The sequence below is a fragment of the Alosa sapidissima genome, chromosome 3 (genome assembly GCF_018492685.1).
Source record: "Alosa sapidissima isolate fAloSap1 chromosome 3, fAloSap1.pri, whole genome shotgun sequence".
Lineage (NCBI taxonomy): Eukaryota > Metazoa > Chordata > Actinopteri > Clupeiformes > Clupeidae > Alosa > Alosa sapidissima.
The window spans coordinates 38,500,287-38,517,547 of NC_055959.1; the positions used below are offsets into that span (position 1 = coordinate 38,500,287).

The following is a 17,261-nucleotide window of genomic DNA, read 5'->3' on the forward strand; positions in this document are numbered from 1 at the left end:
TTTTTCATTACCAAGGTGTCAGACAAGAAACAGAAGAGCTCCCCCAAGACCTTTTCAACTGTTGCAAAACATATCAGTGGAACTAGTTACAGATGCATTTCAAAACTTCAGAATCGTCCAGTAAGCAGTATTGGAGCCATCATCGGCACATGGACGGGACATCACTGCAGCATCAACCGGCCATGCACACAGGATCTCCTCGCAAGATTTCTGACCAGGAAGGCAGAAGGATAGTCAGAAGAGTAGCCCAAGAGCCAAGGACCACTCTGAGAAAGCTCCGGAAAGACTTGGAGGCAGCAGGTACAATTGTTGCAGAGAAAATCATAGGTAATGCACTCCACCGCCATGGCCTCTATGCACGCTCATCCCGCATGACTCTATTGCTGAAGAAAAACATGTCAAAGCTCATTGAAAGTTTGCTATACACAACATTTGAGACAAGCCTATGAAATACTGTATTTTGGTCAGACGAGAGCAAAATTGAACTTTTTGGATGTCATACTACACACCATATTTGGAGGAGAAATGACACTGTGCATCACCCTAAAAATACCCTATCAACAGTGAGGTTTGGAGGTGGAGGCATCATGGTGTGGGGTGTTTTTTCATCTCATGGTACTGGCAGACTTCATACAGTTGAAGGAATGATGAATGGAGTCATTTTGTTCCGGGATAATCTTGCCATCCACCAGGATGATGAGTATGATACATGGCTAGACCTTCCAACAGGATAATAATCCAAAGCATTCAGCAAAGGAAACTCTCAATTGGTTTTAGAGAAAGGGATTTAAGGGCCTGATTTAAATCCAATTGAACAGTTTTGGAAGTTAACTAAAGATCAGGATTCACAAGAGGGACCCCTGGAATCTTCAATATTAAAAGACTATCTGTTTAAAAGTATGGGCCATAATCACACCTGAGTACTGCGACTGATTAGTTTCGTCATTCAGGAAATGCCTTGAAACTGTCATTACAAATAAAGGCTTTCCCACAAAGTATTTAAGAAATGTCAGTGTCATTCCACTTTATTACACATAACTCTAATGGACTTTAATGTTTGGGTTTTTTATATGGGTGGATTACCTGAGTTAATAATAATGTCTGGTGAAAGTTTCATGCGAATAGCCTCATTGGAAGTATACTGGTACTTACTGAAATTTTTTTTTTGATGTGTTCACTTCTTATTTCCCCCGCTGTATATGATTGATGTTGAGCTAGAATAGAACAAAACTGATGCTGGATATCGGATAGTGACTTGCTTTCTCCACAGGGGGGAGCTCCAGCAATGTTAAATTCTACTTAGATTGAAATTCAGTCTGATTATTTTGTCGCAAATTCATCAACAGAATTATCAGATTAAAACCTTACCTCTAATTCACCCTGGACAATGAATATCCCAATATGTCAGTGGCAGGAGAATACAATCCTATTATGATTGATTTAGAGCCTGCAGAGACAAGACCATATGTTGCGTATTATCGTACATCTTCAAAGAGATACTAGCATGCATTGCAGAGGTTGGTATGCTAACTCTGTGTGTGTGTATTTTTTTAGTTGTTTGTGTACTTCTTGACCGTTAACATCAGACCGTTCACATTCAACTTTACCAGTTTTCCTTAGAATGTGAAACATTCACAGACACAGTAGCACTGGAGTTAGCTTGCCCAGAAACATTTAACAACATGGTCTCACTCTCCTCTGTGCTGTGACACTGAATGCACTTCTGGAATAAATATACTGAAGACTTTTTTTGATGTCATCTTGAATAATTCATAAAAAGCACAGAAAGCATATTGTAGTCATGTCACTGTAAACCACACAATAAGGGTATGATTCAGTGAGAAGTCTAAGCCTCCATGGAAAGTATGTTGCCATATCAACAGAATATTTTATACAATGCATCTGGGGTATTTCATATAGCTTCTGTTCGAGTCAGTGTGCAAGACCAAATAAAAATGAGACAGTAGGAGTTGAAATGTGATTTATTTTGTATTTAGGTAGATCCTAAGACATTATAGAGAGTTGTTTTGGTACCACTAAGCCACCACATTAGATAAAAGGAAGGGTGGTATATAAGGTGGTATACATGAAGCATTATAGACACATTTATAAAGGTTAATAAAGCATTTATAATGCCTCACACACATTGACATAAGTCTACTCTATGTAATCATTCAAAGATGCATGTATGTTGTGTCTACTTCAACATAAAGAAAAGTATTCTGCCCTTGCAATAAGATTGGATTGCATGACGTTGTAATGGCTGATGTGGGTATCAGTATCTATCAACCTCTGCCGGCCCTGGCTTTCGAATGCCTGTTTGCAGTCAAGTCAGTCTGTGGTCTTCCTTTATTCCACTACACTGTACACAACCCCCCCCCCCCCCATTTTAGGACCGTGTGTGTGTGTGCATGTGCATGTGCGCGTGTGTGTGTCATGCAGACTCCACACTGCAGAGAATACTTTTCTGGTGGGACGCCAACCAAGAGCACCTGTACAAAGACTCCCTTTATCCCTAAGCCCCTCCCCCACTACTCCCCTCAACAGGCCCTCTGCTTTACAAGATGCATGACACACACATACACACACACACACACACACACACACACACACAAAGAAAGTTTCCAGACGGCCTGCCCAGCAACCACCCCTACAGGCCCCGTCATTCGTGGAATAGTGATGGGGGTGGTGTGTGTGTGTGTGTAGACACAGCATTATAAACATTTTCTTAAAGGGTTATAACCCTTTCATAAAGCCTCATAATTAGTGAAATTAGTATACTATAAATAATTGAATTAGTTATTAATCAAATCTTGGTGATTACAAACCAATTGAACTTTCTTTTCAGGAAAAAGCTATACAAATAATATGTAGAATTTAGCATTCATAATGTTGTTTGGCATCTTTTCAAGACCTAGAAATACTCAATTCGTTTGGCAAATGCACTCAATTTTGAATTTTTGCTAATCTTTTTGAAATTTGCACTGCCTCTAGTACACCAATGAAAAAGTATTAAAAAATGAATCAAATAATTAGTTACCTAAGTAACCCAAATAGTTAAATTACATTTTAACAGCGTAGGCAATAATCTGTAACTTATTGCATTTCAAAAGTAACCTTTCCAACCCTACACATCATATTACATTAAATCATATTTCAATCTTTTGCTCTGGCAAAATAGAAAAATAATTCAAAATACCGACAGATGGCAGGAAGTTATCAGCAAAGAAGAGAGGGTGGAATGATGTAGGAGGTGTGTCTGGTTGGTATCATATAATGCACGTGGGTTGCAGACATACCGAGCAATGGACGGTGTTAATGGTCATCATACACAATGAGCTGTTAATCATCTTACGCAAGCACGTCTGTTTGAGTGTGTGTCATTTTTAATACTGGCATGTATCTCTCTCTCCCTCTATCCCTGCCTCCATCTCTCTCTCTCTGCCTCCATGTATCTTTCAATGTTTCCCTCTGTCATAGGCATGCATGGGTGTGAAGACCAGGAAAGCGTTTTATATGACGATGAGCGTAGGAGAGGTGACAATGCCAGACATGAAAAAAAGGCCGCAGCCTGACATGGAGAAAAAAGAAAAAGAGTGACAGAGAGAGAGATAGAGAGATAGAGATAGAGAGAGAGAGAGAGAGAGAGAGAGAGGAAATGGAAACGCTATCAAACACAGTCTTGTCTTCTGCTTTGTGAAGAGATTTTCATCACACCATGTGACCATAACCATTCAAACAGTTACTTACAAAATTCAAACTTGTAAAGTTGATGAATCCACTAATTGCATTTGATCTTACTTCAACCTTTCAGAAGAGACAGAGAGGTCGCCTGTATATCCGGTGGCATTAAGTGTTTAGTTTTTGTTGAAGCTCATCCTGCCACTATGGGTCTATGGGTGTTAGCTTTGAGGTCTGAGAAGCTCAACAACATGAAGGATGGTTATTAGTGGTGTCATGTCCTTTCATCCTTCTCCAATGTGACTTGTGTATGTGTGTTTCAGCAGCCCAGTGTGTGTGTGTGTGTGTGTGTGTGTGTGTGTGTGTGTGTGTGTGTGTGTGAAATGTTTTGCTGTAAATGATTTGTTAAGGACGACAGGACTGTGGTACACAGCCAGGGTGGCTGGAGTGATGGTCTGGTGTCTTTAACTATCCTTCTTACCAAACAAATATATTTCCTAATAAAAACAAAACATCTCCAAAACACAATTCCCTCTCACTTCTCTCCTTTTCTCTACGGACATCTGTAATGTGCTTTCTCACCAGATTACCTAATGCCCATTTCAGGAGCGTAAAGGACATACGTGTTTTGGGTTAGAAATAAAGGTGAAGGTGTTGAGTTTGGGACGCTGTGAACCTGCGTTTTTGTCGCGTCATCAAAAACCTCATTTATTCTCTCATTAGCATTGCATTCTCTAAGCTGAGCCAAGCAACAGGTCTGACAGCCACACACACACACACACACACACACACACACACACTCCCTCGTACTCTTCCCGTCCAATGAATGTCAGCTGAATGGCAACCAGACCTACTACGCCTGAACAGACGTACACACACACACACACACACACACACTCGCTCCCCTTCCTCCCTCCCAATCCTTTCGCTGTAAAAGGAACCCTAGTCGCCACGGTGACCAGTGACAAAAAAGGGAGGCTTGACGGCATGGCAGCTGGCTCTTGGAGAGGGAGGGAGGGAGGGAGGGAGGGAGGGAGGGAGAGGGAGAGAAAAATAGAGTGAGTGAGTGTGAGAGAGAGAGAGAGAGAGAGGGGTTGAGAGAGAGAGAGGGGGGGGGGAGTGAGTGGAGAAAAAAGACTAGGGGGAGTGGGAGAGAGAAATGAAAAACTTCCCAGTCCAGAGCGGCACAAAGAAGTTGTAGATGACGAGAAGGGTGGCGTCACTGGGACCCCTTATGGGAGGCAGAGACGTTTGCTTTCACCACCACCAACGTGAGACGTCAGCGCAGAGGTGACCGACTGTCCTACTCACCAGCGGAGCAAAGAAAAGCCAACTGGAGGAACAAAAGAGTTCCACGGTCAGACAAGAGCACAGGGGGCAGTGGAAAGCCTGGACGAGAACATAATGTTTTTGTCTTCACAGGCACGCTGTGAAGAGTAGCCTTCCCTGGTGACTCCTTCAGAGAGAAGAAACCAGCATAGAAGCACTTCTTGCCTGCAGGCGTTTCAATCAGGAGGGTAAAGCAACGCTGTGTGGCTTTGCCAGGTGATAGAAGTACACAACAAGGACCACAGTGTTAAGAAAAAGAAAAAAAACAGTGAAGACCACCAAGAAGTACGAACAAAAGTTTGTGTTCAGGTTAGTAGTTTATCAAACAGTCCTCTTTACTTGCCTTGTTCATAACATTCCATTACTGCATGGTGTGTTTTGTGCCATCAGTGTTTACTTCTGGCCTTCTGGCACCGATGTGGATTTTGTTAGTTGACCACCGACAATAGAAGTTAGTGACTGTTGTGAACTGTAGCTAGTTGTCTGTGTTATCTCTAAACCAACAAAAGTACAGGGAGTATCTTGGGGTGTCCTGCAGTAGTTGCAAAGGGTCTGAAAGTTTAGTGTGTGTGTGTGTGTGTGTGTGTGTGTGTGTGTGTGTGTGTGTGTGTGTGTGTGTGTGTGTGTGTGTGTGTGTGTGTGTGTGTGCGTGCGTGCGTGTGTGTGTGTGTGTGTCTATTTGGGTGTTTGTTTATATGTGTATGTGTATGCGTGTGTGTGTCTGTGTTGGTTCAGTGTTGGTTCATTGTTGTTTCAGTGTGTGTGTGTGTGTGTGTTTGTCTGTCTGGGTCTTTGTGTCTGTGTGCATGTTTGTGTGTGTGTGTGTGTGTGTGTGTTTGTCTGTCTGGGTGTTTATGTGTATGTGTGCATGTTTGTGCGTGTGTGTGTGTGTGTTTGTCTGTCTGGGTGTTTATGTGTATGTGTGTGTGTGTGTCTCTGTTGTTTCAGTGTGTGTGTGTGTGTGTGTGTGTGTGTGTGTGTGTGTGTGTGTGTGTGTGTGTGTGTGTGTATGTGTGTGTGTCTATTTGGGTGTTTGTTTATATGTGTATGTGTATGTGTATGCGTGTGTGTGTCTGTGTTGGTTCAGTGTTGGTTCATTGTTGTTTCAGTGTGTGTGTGTGTGTGTGTTTGTCTGTCTGGGTCTTTGTGTCTGTGTGCATGTTTGTGTGTGTGTGTGTGTGTGTTTGTTTGTCTGTCTGGGTGTTTATGTGTATGTGTGTGTGTGTGTCTCTGTGGTTTCAGTGTGTGTGTGTGTGAGTGTGTGTGTGTGTGAGTGAGTGTGTGTGTGTGTGAGTGAGTGTGTGTGTGTGTGTGAGTGAGTGTGTGTGTGTGAGTGTGTGTGTGTGTGTGAGTGTGTGTGTGTGTGTGTGTGTGTGTGTGTGTGAGTGTGTGTGTGTGTGTGTATATTTTCAAATGTGTGCAGTAAGTATGAAGTGAGTGTGTTTTGGAAGCTGTGACAGACGGTGGAAGGGGGCGGGGGAGGGGAGGTGACCCCGTGACCCTCGCAGGTGGCCGAGACATATCCACACAAGGCGGCCTCCCTCACACACACTTACACACACACACACACACACACACACACACACACACATAGACATGCGTACACTCACAAACACACACATACTCACACATACACACTCACTAACGCCGCCCCCCCCCCACCCACACACACACATACTCACACACACATATAAACATTAACACATTCCCGTGAATACATACTCTGACAGACACAGACATATTCAAGGAAACAAACACACACACTCATATATGTGCTTGCATGCACTTCTCAGCAAACACACACACACACACATGTTCATGCATTCACGTTTGAGTCACAAATGACACTTCATTGATAAATCTTCCCTTCACCCTGTAAAATAATTGTAAGTCAACCTGCCTAGTAACCTTTAAGCTAACATCTTTCACAGCTTCTGAAACACTCCCTGAGGCTGATAACACAGGCACACACAGCACACACACACACACACATACACACACACACACACACACACACACTTCACCCCGTCCACTAACACAGCACTCCGTGCTATTCTCCACGCGGTTGCGCTAATGAGAGAGGTACGCTGCATACCACGCCAGGAATAGCCTGCCGGCCTGTCATTACAGTCAGACTGTGCTGATAGATCTGTGCCAGTGGGCACGGTACGGAACCGCACGGAACCGCACGGAACAGCACGGAACAGCACGCCCAGTGGCAGTGTGGCCCACGGCACCAGCTAACTAGCACATTGCTATATGTAATGACATGATGTGGAAGATCCAGGAGCTAATTGGAAACCTGAGGAAGTATTTTAGTGTATAGCGTTTTCTGTGTGTAATCACACAGTACGTAAAGTGTAAGATGAGAGTATAGGTTAGTGTAGGCTTTTCCTAGGAATGGACCAACACAGACTGCTGCTGTAGCATGTAGTTTCGTAGATATTAATACAACTCTGCCAGAGTGCAGCCACACAGATGTACCACTACTGTAGGCAGATCTGAGACACACACACACACACACACATATAGACGCACACACACACACAGATGTACCACTACTGAAATAGGCAGATCTGAGGCACACACACACACACACACAGACGTACCACTAACTGAAATAGACATGTCTGAGGCACACACCCTTTCACTTCCTTACAGGTGTTTCCCTTACTGAACTGTTATATTGCTGGGAGTAAGCAGTCCTGTCGTAGTTAGTGGGTGTCTCTGCACAGACTACATTAAAGTTTGTGAGCAGTAACATTTTTCTTGTAAGGCCACTCTTGACACGTCGACTTGTGGCAACTTAAGAACTGAACCAGTGGCAGATGCCTTGAAATGTTAGTGTGTTCTAGTGATCCTGATGAGACAGTATGTGCTATCTCATTGTGATGACACAGTGTGTGTTAACTCCGTATGATGAGAGTGTGTGTGTTCTTACAGTCTTATGATGAGTGCTGTGTGTGTTCTTTCACTGTGATCATGAGACGGTGTGTCATTTCCGTGTGTTGATGAGTAGTGTGTGTGTTATCTCAGATGAGACTGTGATGAAACAGTGTGTGTTAGCTCAGTGTTATCTCAGACTGTGTGTGTGTGTTCTTTAGCAGCACTTCCAGTGAGACCATGGAGGTGAAAGAGGAAGTCCTGGACATCCTTCATCGCGTGTGGGCCAAACTACAGGGCCTGCCTGAAGCCAACTCATTGGAGATCGGAGCCTTCTTCATCCTCCTCCTCTTCGTTGGTGAGTTTAGCTGTCGTTCTCTCGGCCACTCAGCGTCTCTGAGTCAGGCGTCTGTCGAGTGGCGATGACGAGCGACAAGTCACGGCGCGGGGGTTGCCATGGCAGGCTGATCAGGAACGCGTGGCTGGACACCTGCGTCCACAAACCCATAGACGCGCAGACCCAGATAAACGTCAGCTCTGGCAAAGACAAGGGCCTGGTGTGGTGTGGATTCATCATCAGCTGTTGAAGTGTACCAACAAAGCTCTTATTCTTGGCTGTGCCCCAGCCTCTTGCTCTATAATAAGGCTCTGTGTGCATCTCACAGGAAATCCAACCATAACCACGGACTCGCTATGTGAAGCTGCTGGTATTCCATCTGAGTCTGGACTCTAATGTACTCAGTAATGTCTCACTCAATGCCAGTGTTTAGTTATCTTGTTTATTTGCCAGAAACACATTAGACACCGGTAAGGCATCAGAACTCAGTGGCCCACAACTGGCCCAGGAGGACATAAAGAGCAAGAACGTCTTCAACAGGTAGCTTATATCTCCTGGGGGTCCACCCTATAGATATTAGAAAGCTAGATACCGCATTGACTGTGTCGAGATCTATTAGGTGGCATCGTAAACACGGCCGCCATATTGGTGGGGGCATCGTAAACACGGCCGCCATATTGGTGGGGGTAACACTTTTATTGTCTATGGGCAACACTTGCAGCCAATCAGAGACACCTGCCTGATTTCCAGTCAGAGTCACATGCTCCTCCATTGGCCTCCAGTGATTGTTGCCCCCACCAAGATGGCGTCGCTATTTGCGTATGTTCTGGAGCCCAATGCGGTATCTAGCTTTCTAATATCTATGTTCTGGAGCCCAATGCGGCATCTAGCTTTCTAATATCTATGTTCTGGAGCCCAATGCGGTATCTAGCTTTCTAATATCTATGTTCTGGAGCCCAATGCGGTATCTAGCTTTCTAATATCTATGTTCTGGAGCCCAATGTGGTATCTAGCTTTCTAATATCTATGTTCTGGAGCCCAATGCAGTATCTAGCTTTCTAATATCTATGGTCCACCCCCCTCTCGCCAGGCTGCCAACCAACCAGCGCGCCCAGGGTTATACATAGCACGGGCTCTCTGTGATTGGAAACCAGCCGCTACAATACGAACAGACTGAGCAGTGGCAGGGCTACTGCATCTGATATATTCAGACGTCAACAAATTTCACACTGTGACAACAGATACAGCTACGGGCTTATTCTGGTCCAAATGTCCAAATACAGTTGGTATGTACCGCAAGGCTATTCTTAAGCCCTAACCAGAGTGCCTAGTTCCCTTGGGAGATGGCTATAGACCTTTTTCATAGCCATTTTGAGAAGAAATAGTAAGCACAGGTGTTACTAACTACGTCTTTCAGTGAAATAAGAAATACGTTCAACTCACAACAGGCAGTCACAAGGTCCATTAACTTGGTCTCTGACAGCGCAGTCACCTAAAGCTGTCACAACTGTCAAATACTCTACGTTTGGTCATCCAAGACCCATGCACTAATCATCATCACACATCAGTTTCTTTCAGTCATGGCCAAAGTGCTAGTCATGGCTCTCATTCATCAGACGAACAAGGATGGCTCTCTCCCACAGCTAATGCAGTCATAACCACTGACTTCATGATTCAGCTATGGCATTCTTATCTCAAATGCCCAAACACTGCTTGGGACACCAAACACCAGTATAGGCCAAGATGAAATCACATCCCCATTCTCTCTGTCTCTGTGACCTGACCAGGGGGGTCAGGATTTGGAGGGCTAGCTAGCATCAGCCAGTTAGCATCTACCAAGTCCCTCAAGTGTTTGCCTCCACCCATATTTTCACAGACAAGCCAGTTAGATGCTACATCATTGGTGGACACTGACATATTATGTTCTTTACGTGGATTGGTGGAAGAGCTGTCAATTTCCTGCTGGGAGGATCAGCCAATCTACCTGGACGACATAATTTGTGGCCATTGGTAATGTGGCAACTAATTGGCTGATTTATGAAAATCTAAGCAGAGGTGAGCACATGTTCAACGGCATATTTAAAAATGGCGACAACCCACTTAATATATGTCTGTCTGAATTAAGTAACCTAGCATCATCAATTGAAATAAATGGGTCTGGAACCTCTTCCCTCTTCAGAGCTATACAAGACCTCCATGGTCCAGACCTCAGCAAAACTACTAACTGTGATGTAAATACCTCTCTATGTCCAACACGGCCTTGACAGCCTCAGTTCTGCCTTGAAAATGGACCAAACTGTGGCTGGAGTAGGACTTCAAGAAGTCCCAGATCACCCCTAAAGTCTTCAGTGGGGGAAGGTCAAATATGTCATCTCAATATTACAGTATCTGGAACATGCTCTAGTTCTCGTTCTCTCAATATCAGCCAACAACACAGTGACAATACTAATTTGCGGCTGTATGGGTTTTAGACAGGAATGTTGACAGTGATCAATAATTATGAATCAATATTCTCTGACACTGGTAAGCTCTGCCATAGAGACAGAGTGATCTACTATTTATAACTGCCTCAGCCTTTGTCTACAGTCTTTCTATAAATTACTATTATTATGGCTTGTTGCCTAAAGATAGGGATGCTTCAGACCTAGCCATCTGGGAGAGAGAGAGAGAGAGAGAGTATGATGCAATAGGACAAAGCTGGCAGGGGTAGCAGAGCAGGAGGTAACCAGGGTAACAGAAGCTAGCATCCTTTATTGTCTCTGGGGATGATGTAAAGAAAGACATCAAAACCCATGAGGTACAAAGGCTATGGGGCTTGTGTTGTGTTAGCAGCCTGAATGGTGCTGTGGGTGAATGAGAGTGCATTCACTAACGCATGTTTGTGGTTTTGTTTTTGTTGTTGTTGCTGTAGCAACCTTCCTGATGCTGATCGTGCTGTCATGCATCCACTGCTGCTGCTGTGGGAAACCCAAATACCAGGCCGCCAGAATCCAGCCCGTTTGAAACCAACCTGCTTCCAGGCCACCGTAGTCTGGATCATAACCTCCTCTTATACAAGAGGACAACTATGTGTTGTGCTTGTGCCTCACATGTGAGAAATGGACTACACCACCACAGTTTTGAACTTGATTGCTTATTGGCTGTTACAGCCTTCCTTGTTCCTGGTTGGGAGGAATTATAGATGTAAGTATTGTTGAAGGAGTGTCTTTGTACACAATTGTACCACTGTGATGATCTGTGTAATTATCAGTATTCTCCTTATTACCGAGTATTTCCCTAGTTCTGTATCCAGGGTGACATGTGGAAAGTGAAGAAATAGACACCAACAGCGCCCTCTGTGGGACATTAAACAGAAGAGCCCAGGTCACAGATAATATTGTACAGAGCAAATAACACCAGTCCAAATAGAAGGGATGGTGCTTCTGTAATGAACCATATAAATGTAATGTGTTTGTTTGTTAACCATGTTGTAATAGAACATATTTACTGTAAAGTCTTTGACCAAAACAGAAGAAAATATAATTTTACTTTCTTCATCTTTGTAAAGTAAGGCCTTACAAATGTATTAGCACAAACTGACAGCACATGTTATCTGTGGGATAATGGATATGATCTTGTAAAACATGTATCAGAGACGCTGGAAACAGTCGGATCAACTCCTCAGCTGACACGGCCTACACAGAATCCACACAGGTTTTGTTGTTGTTTTATGTGAGAAAACTGTTTGTTGGTTTGTTTGTTTTTTACAGCAAGAGCATCAGTGCTTGTCTAATGTACAAGGGCCACAATGCTTTAGCTGAGCTGAAAATAAAAACTTGTTGTTAAAATGTGAGTCCGACCAAGTCACATATGATCTGACCAAATATAATGCCATTAAGGCTTTGCACCATATTGTTCATGAGATTTATACAAAAAAACGCAATGAAAAATTCAATAGAGCTTGTTCAAAATCCAAACTCCATAATGTGTGTAGTCTGTAGATTTTGACATGGCATATATATAGCCAGCACATTTGCATGTTTCCTGCTCTGTGCGTGAGGTCAGAGTACTGGTGCCAGGCGGTGCCAGAACTAGGGCGCCCAGAGGGAGCTCAGTCAATACTGTCTGTAAACATTAACCTGACTTCTCTCATTCTGTGCTTCTGAGTGGACACGCACACCCCACAGTGTCACCGCTAAGAGAAACAGGAACTCTACAATGGACTAACAGATTCAGCAAGGTTAGAATACTGAAGCGAAATAGCCATCTTAATCACACAGTATAGACAAAGCTGCTACACAGGCATTCCTATGACTGGACCAATCCATGAAAACAAGTGGTGTTGAAAGGGTAAACCCATGGGAGTCGGCAGTGTGTAGACAATAGCTCCCTCAGCAACAGCTACGGTGACAGTAAACACTCAGCATGGACGTGGAGAGGTGAGTCTGACTGAAACAACTCTTCATATGACTCAAAAATAAGATTAAAACTGTTGAATCCTAAAGTGAGATACCATTAAAAAAACAGGATTAAATAAGTTTTATCCTGAGGTAGGATATCAGGTTTATATGAATGGATTGCTAACTGTTAATATTGAATCTCCGTTCACTATCGCTTTATGTTATACTGAATAAGTCAAAGTAAATTATTGAAAATGCTGAAATTGGTATTAGAATGAGAAATTCCTAAATTAACATGATCACATAACCAAATAATTCACACAGCACAGACAACTGATTTATTTAACAGGATTGCCTGGTATGATTGCCTTAATCTATCTATCCGAATAGCTTATTTGATGCCTTCCAGACATATAGATATAGAAAGTGTTCTCTGGTGAACAACTTCTCACTGGTTAGCGGACTTTCACCAGCTCCATCAACAAGTAATAACATTGTCCTTGCGTTCATATGTCTGTAAACAGGGGGCGGAGCTTAAGCCTGCCCTTGAACAATCCCCCTCTTTGACTTCATTTAAGTCTGGGGTCACGGGATCACAGCTTCATATGTTCTGGCTTTCTCAGATATACTTTAAACTACTATGTCAATAGCCCCTTAATTCAAATTTAGTCCACAACATGGACCTTATATCTTCAAATTGGATGTGTAATTCAGCCTACTTGATTTTCTTTTGTATTAATTGCTATCAATGCTTCCACCCAGTCCTATTGTTTTAGTGATATGAAACAGTCATTGGAGTTACATTGCCACACCCCAAAATCTATGTGAAAACACCTTGCCAAAAGATGACTATCAGGCTGATAACATCTTAAAATAAAACGAGAACTCATGTGAGACTGCGGACTTTGGATATCTTCTACAACAACAACAACAACAACATGCATGTCATATAGCGCTTTTTCAAGACACCTAAAGCGCCTCACAGTTAAGGGAGAACCTCACTAACCACCACCAATGTGTGGCACCCATTATGTGCCAGAATGCTCACTACACACCAGCTTGAGGTGGAGAGTGAGGGAATGAATGAATGAGCCAATATACACTGCCTCTATTCAAACCGGGTCTCTAATCAGTGTTGTTCTATGGGTCTCCACTGTATCTTGAGGAAGGTTCATATGAAGCCCACCAACATCTCTCTCTCTCTCTCTCTCTCTCTCTCTCTCTCCATTGCTCTTTTAGTGTCCCCAAACCTCCGTTCCAGGGCAGCTCCCCCCAGGACTGGGTTCAGTGGACCTGGCACCGACTGCAGACCCAGCCATGGGTGCTGGGTGGCGCTGTGGTCATGGCCATTTTCTTTGTGATGTTTGTGGCCATGATTATCTTCGCCATGTCCTTCGGCTGCTGCTGCAGCAGCTCTGGCAGAGGACAGAAGAAGAAGACCAGGAATGGCGTCTTGTGATACCCAACAAGATCATGTTGGTAAATGGCGTTTTGTGATACCCAACAAGAAAAAAAGTTGGAACCGTCAAAGGAGGAAAACCTTAAAGTTCCAGCTGTGTCGTTTTTTTTTTTAGTGTTTTAAGTGCAAACACTGCCACTTGGACATGGTGCACTACACACTGCCTATCTATGATATGGGTGCAAACACTCACTCATGCACTCTCTTTATAGGCCAACACCTTTTAATAGGCCAGCTGTTAGGCAGAGGAAAAAAGCAATGTCAAGTGAATGTAACAAAGCAGACAAATGACGCACCGCTTGTTCAAGGAGAAAACTCCCCAGGTTTGTTGTTTTGTACGGGTTAACAATGTGATTGAATAAAAACAAGAATAATAATAATAAACCAACGATTGGAACATAACGACTTCTTCCATATCTCTGACAACTTGACGCAACAATAAAATATCTTAAAAGAGATTAGAGTGACTAATGTATTTATAAAATGATTCAAAGTTGTTCAATGGCTACTGACTTGATTAGCATATAGTTGCCAACAGGCCAACGTGATATTTTTGGATGGAGAGAGAGAAAAAAACATGTATGTATGAATATCTCACATAGAGAAGGGAATTGTTGAACTGGGTAACATCTCATTTTAAAGTAGCACTGTGACGGAGTGCCGTCGTCACTACGGTTGAGTATGTGCTCTTACTGCCTATCAGGCTCTGAGCATCGGGCATTGCGGTCAAGCTGCAGGTTTAGTACCCCCAAGACCCGGGTTTAGAGTCCGGATGGGGTCACTGCTCTCTCCCTTCGCTACATACGGTGTCAGAGGTGGGATGGCTTGCCATGAGGCCATCAGAGGTGTGCCCACTGTGTGAGGGACCCCAGAGAGGGGTCATTCCATATCAAATCAGACAAGGTTGTTGTTGATGCATCGTCTCAGATTTTGTTCAAAACGTGTCTATAAGAATGGGTCCCAAAACCAAAGTCTTTAAAATGATTTCTGTTCAAATCCTGTGTCTTTATATTATTTTCAGCCCTTGAAATTACTTCAGTTTTACAGCATGTAAATCACATTATCTGATAAGCAATGTTTGGGCATTAATATAATGGGAAAAGTGTTATTCATAATCATAGGCAGCCTAAACTTTGTAGGGTGTAAGACAAACATGTTCTCAGCATGATCGGTGCCATGTGGATATAAAACATGAGTTTACAAGAACCTCAATATCACTGGTTTTGCACTTTTTTCCATATCTAGGGCCTTATATAAAACTAATGGGCACACAGTGCACACTTTAAAAGGTCCAATCACACTGAGAACATGTCTGTCTAGGAATAATAGTTTTTAATATATTAATGCCCAAACATGGTCTCCGAGATAAGGCTCTTTGTTTTAGTGTAAAAAAAGATACAAAATCAAGGTTAAAGAAATGTAAGAAAAAAACACTGGGAAGTTAACATAAAATGTTTATACGTCTCAGTTTTGGGACCTAAATATAGATAAAACTTTGAGCAAAATATGAGACGGTGCTGCAACCATATATTTGTTTTCTAGAGTTTGCGGAATCCTTGTGTTCTAGACTTAAAGGAACCATATGTAAGAAATGTATTACAATTAATCATAAAATGGCCCTGATATATCACTACACTTTAAGAAATCATGTTAATTTCAAATACTTATATCACTGACAACAGTAGTTCGGCCAGGATTTTGTCATTTAAAAAATGAAGTTGCAGCCCTTAACTGATGTTGATGTTGTGTTTTGTCATGTCATGTTGTGTTTTGGCCTGATGTGCCACCCTCCACCTATCTACTAATCACAAAGTCGGTAGTGTTTTGGCATCCGGGTTGGCAACCTCGAGTCAGGGGGAGGGGATACACATCTCTACAGTAATTTGAAAGTGGTTGCAGTACCAGTTTTGACCACAATCTTACATATGGTTCCTTTAACGGAGCCACCTCCACCGCCACTTCAACCTTCCATAAGCCAACTATCACTCCGCCTTAGCTAGTCCTTGCATTTCTCTCTATGACTAAATATACAGTCTTTGGTTTCTCTCCATCTCCTCTTGGTCCAGCAAAAATATCCAAAAATCTTCCATAATCATCAACAATTCCCTGGAGCACACAGTAACCCAACCCTCTCTTACTGTTGGACTCTGCATGTTTACATGACAGGTGTCAGTAACACCAATGAGCCCTCAAGTTGACACAGGCGATTAAAGACAGCATGTTGCCCTCTTGAGGAACTCTGTGGGCCAAGTAATGACAGACCAGGCCACAGAGCAGGTAAGTGCCAGCACTTTCAAGATGGCATGTCGAGCATTGTGATACATCAAACATATCAGCAATTTCTTTATAACAATTCTGATCTGCCATGTAGGCCTACCATTACAACATGATAATGTTTTTTGATCTGAGGGGATTCTCTGCAGACCCCTATGCTGATTGCCTGTAGTAAGTCCAGGTTCCAGCCGTTTTTATTACTACACATGCTGAATTAAGCTCTTGTAAGTCTCACATGGTTTTAGAGTGTCTTATCATCCATTGTCAGGATGCTCATCTATTCCAATCCAGTCCTCGATATTGGGGTTGTTCATAATTTTGTTTTGCAGCATGTCTGAGAGGATTTTGAGCTAGGCCTATGTGTTACAGGATGATTTGGACAACAAAAAGCTTGTTTTTATTTAGCATTTGAAAACATTTGTTAAATGTAATATCATTGTTGTTGTGGTTAATGTAGCAGCACAAGCCATGTCTAGCGAAACAAAAGTGCAAACAGAAGCTAAATTAATTGTGCTAATTTTATCCTAAAGCATATGCCTCAACCGACGCGTATCCTCTCCTCTTCAACTTCTCCCTCATCCGAGACTGCTATGTTTTATTTCTTTTTTATGTGAAAACATCAACTCGAGAAACACTGTTTTTGACAAGCCCATTATTTAACTGCTTCCTCGTTTATAGCCTAGCCTACTACATCGAACGCGCGACAAGTCATCATTACAATTTGCAAACTCGGAAATAGGAGCTAACGACAAGCACATGAATTACCTAAATGTTCATTTTTTGACCCATTACAAAAATGCCTACCTCAACTTGTCTTCTTTTATCCAGGCAGATTGTAGGCATAATGCAAACGGTCTGTTTCCAAGTGCAATCAACTAGTTCTCAAACAAATAAATAAATAAAATACAGTACTAATACA

General features: G+C 42.8%; 1 long non-coding RNA gene across 2 annotated transcripts; it reads left to right on the forward strand.

Moving 5' to 3' along the window:
* The first annotated feature begins 4,803 nt into the window (after positions 1 to 4,803).
* On the forward strand, positions 4,804 to 12,062 carry LOC121705686. 2 transcript variants are annotated; one of them, XR_006030857.1, is made up of 3 exons: positions 4,804 to 5,319; positions 8,115 to 8,251; positions 11,142 to 12,062. It is a non-coding gene; the product is annotated as an uncharacterized LOC121705686 (long non-coding RNA). The 2 variants fall into 2 exon arrangements; XR_006030858.1 differs by having other exon boundaries at positions 8,118 to 8,251.
* Positions 12,063 to 17,261: the final 5,199 nt, after the last annotated feature.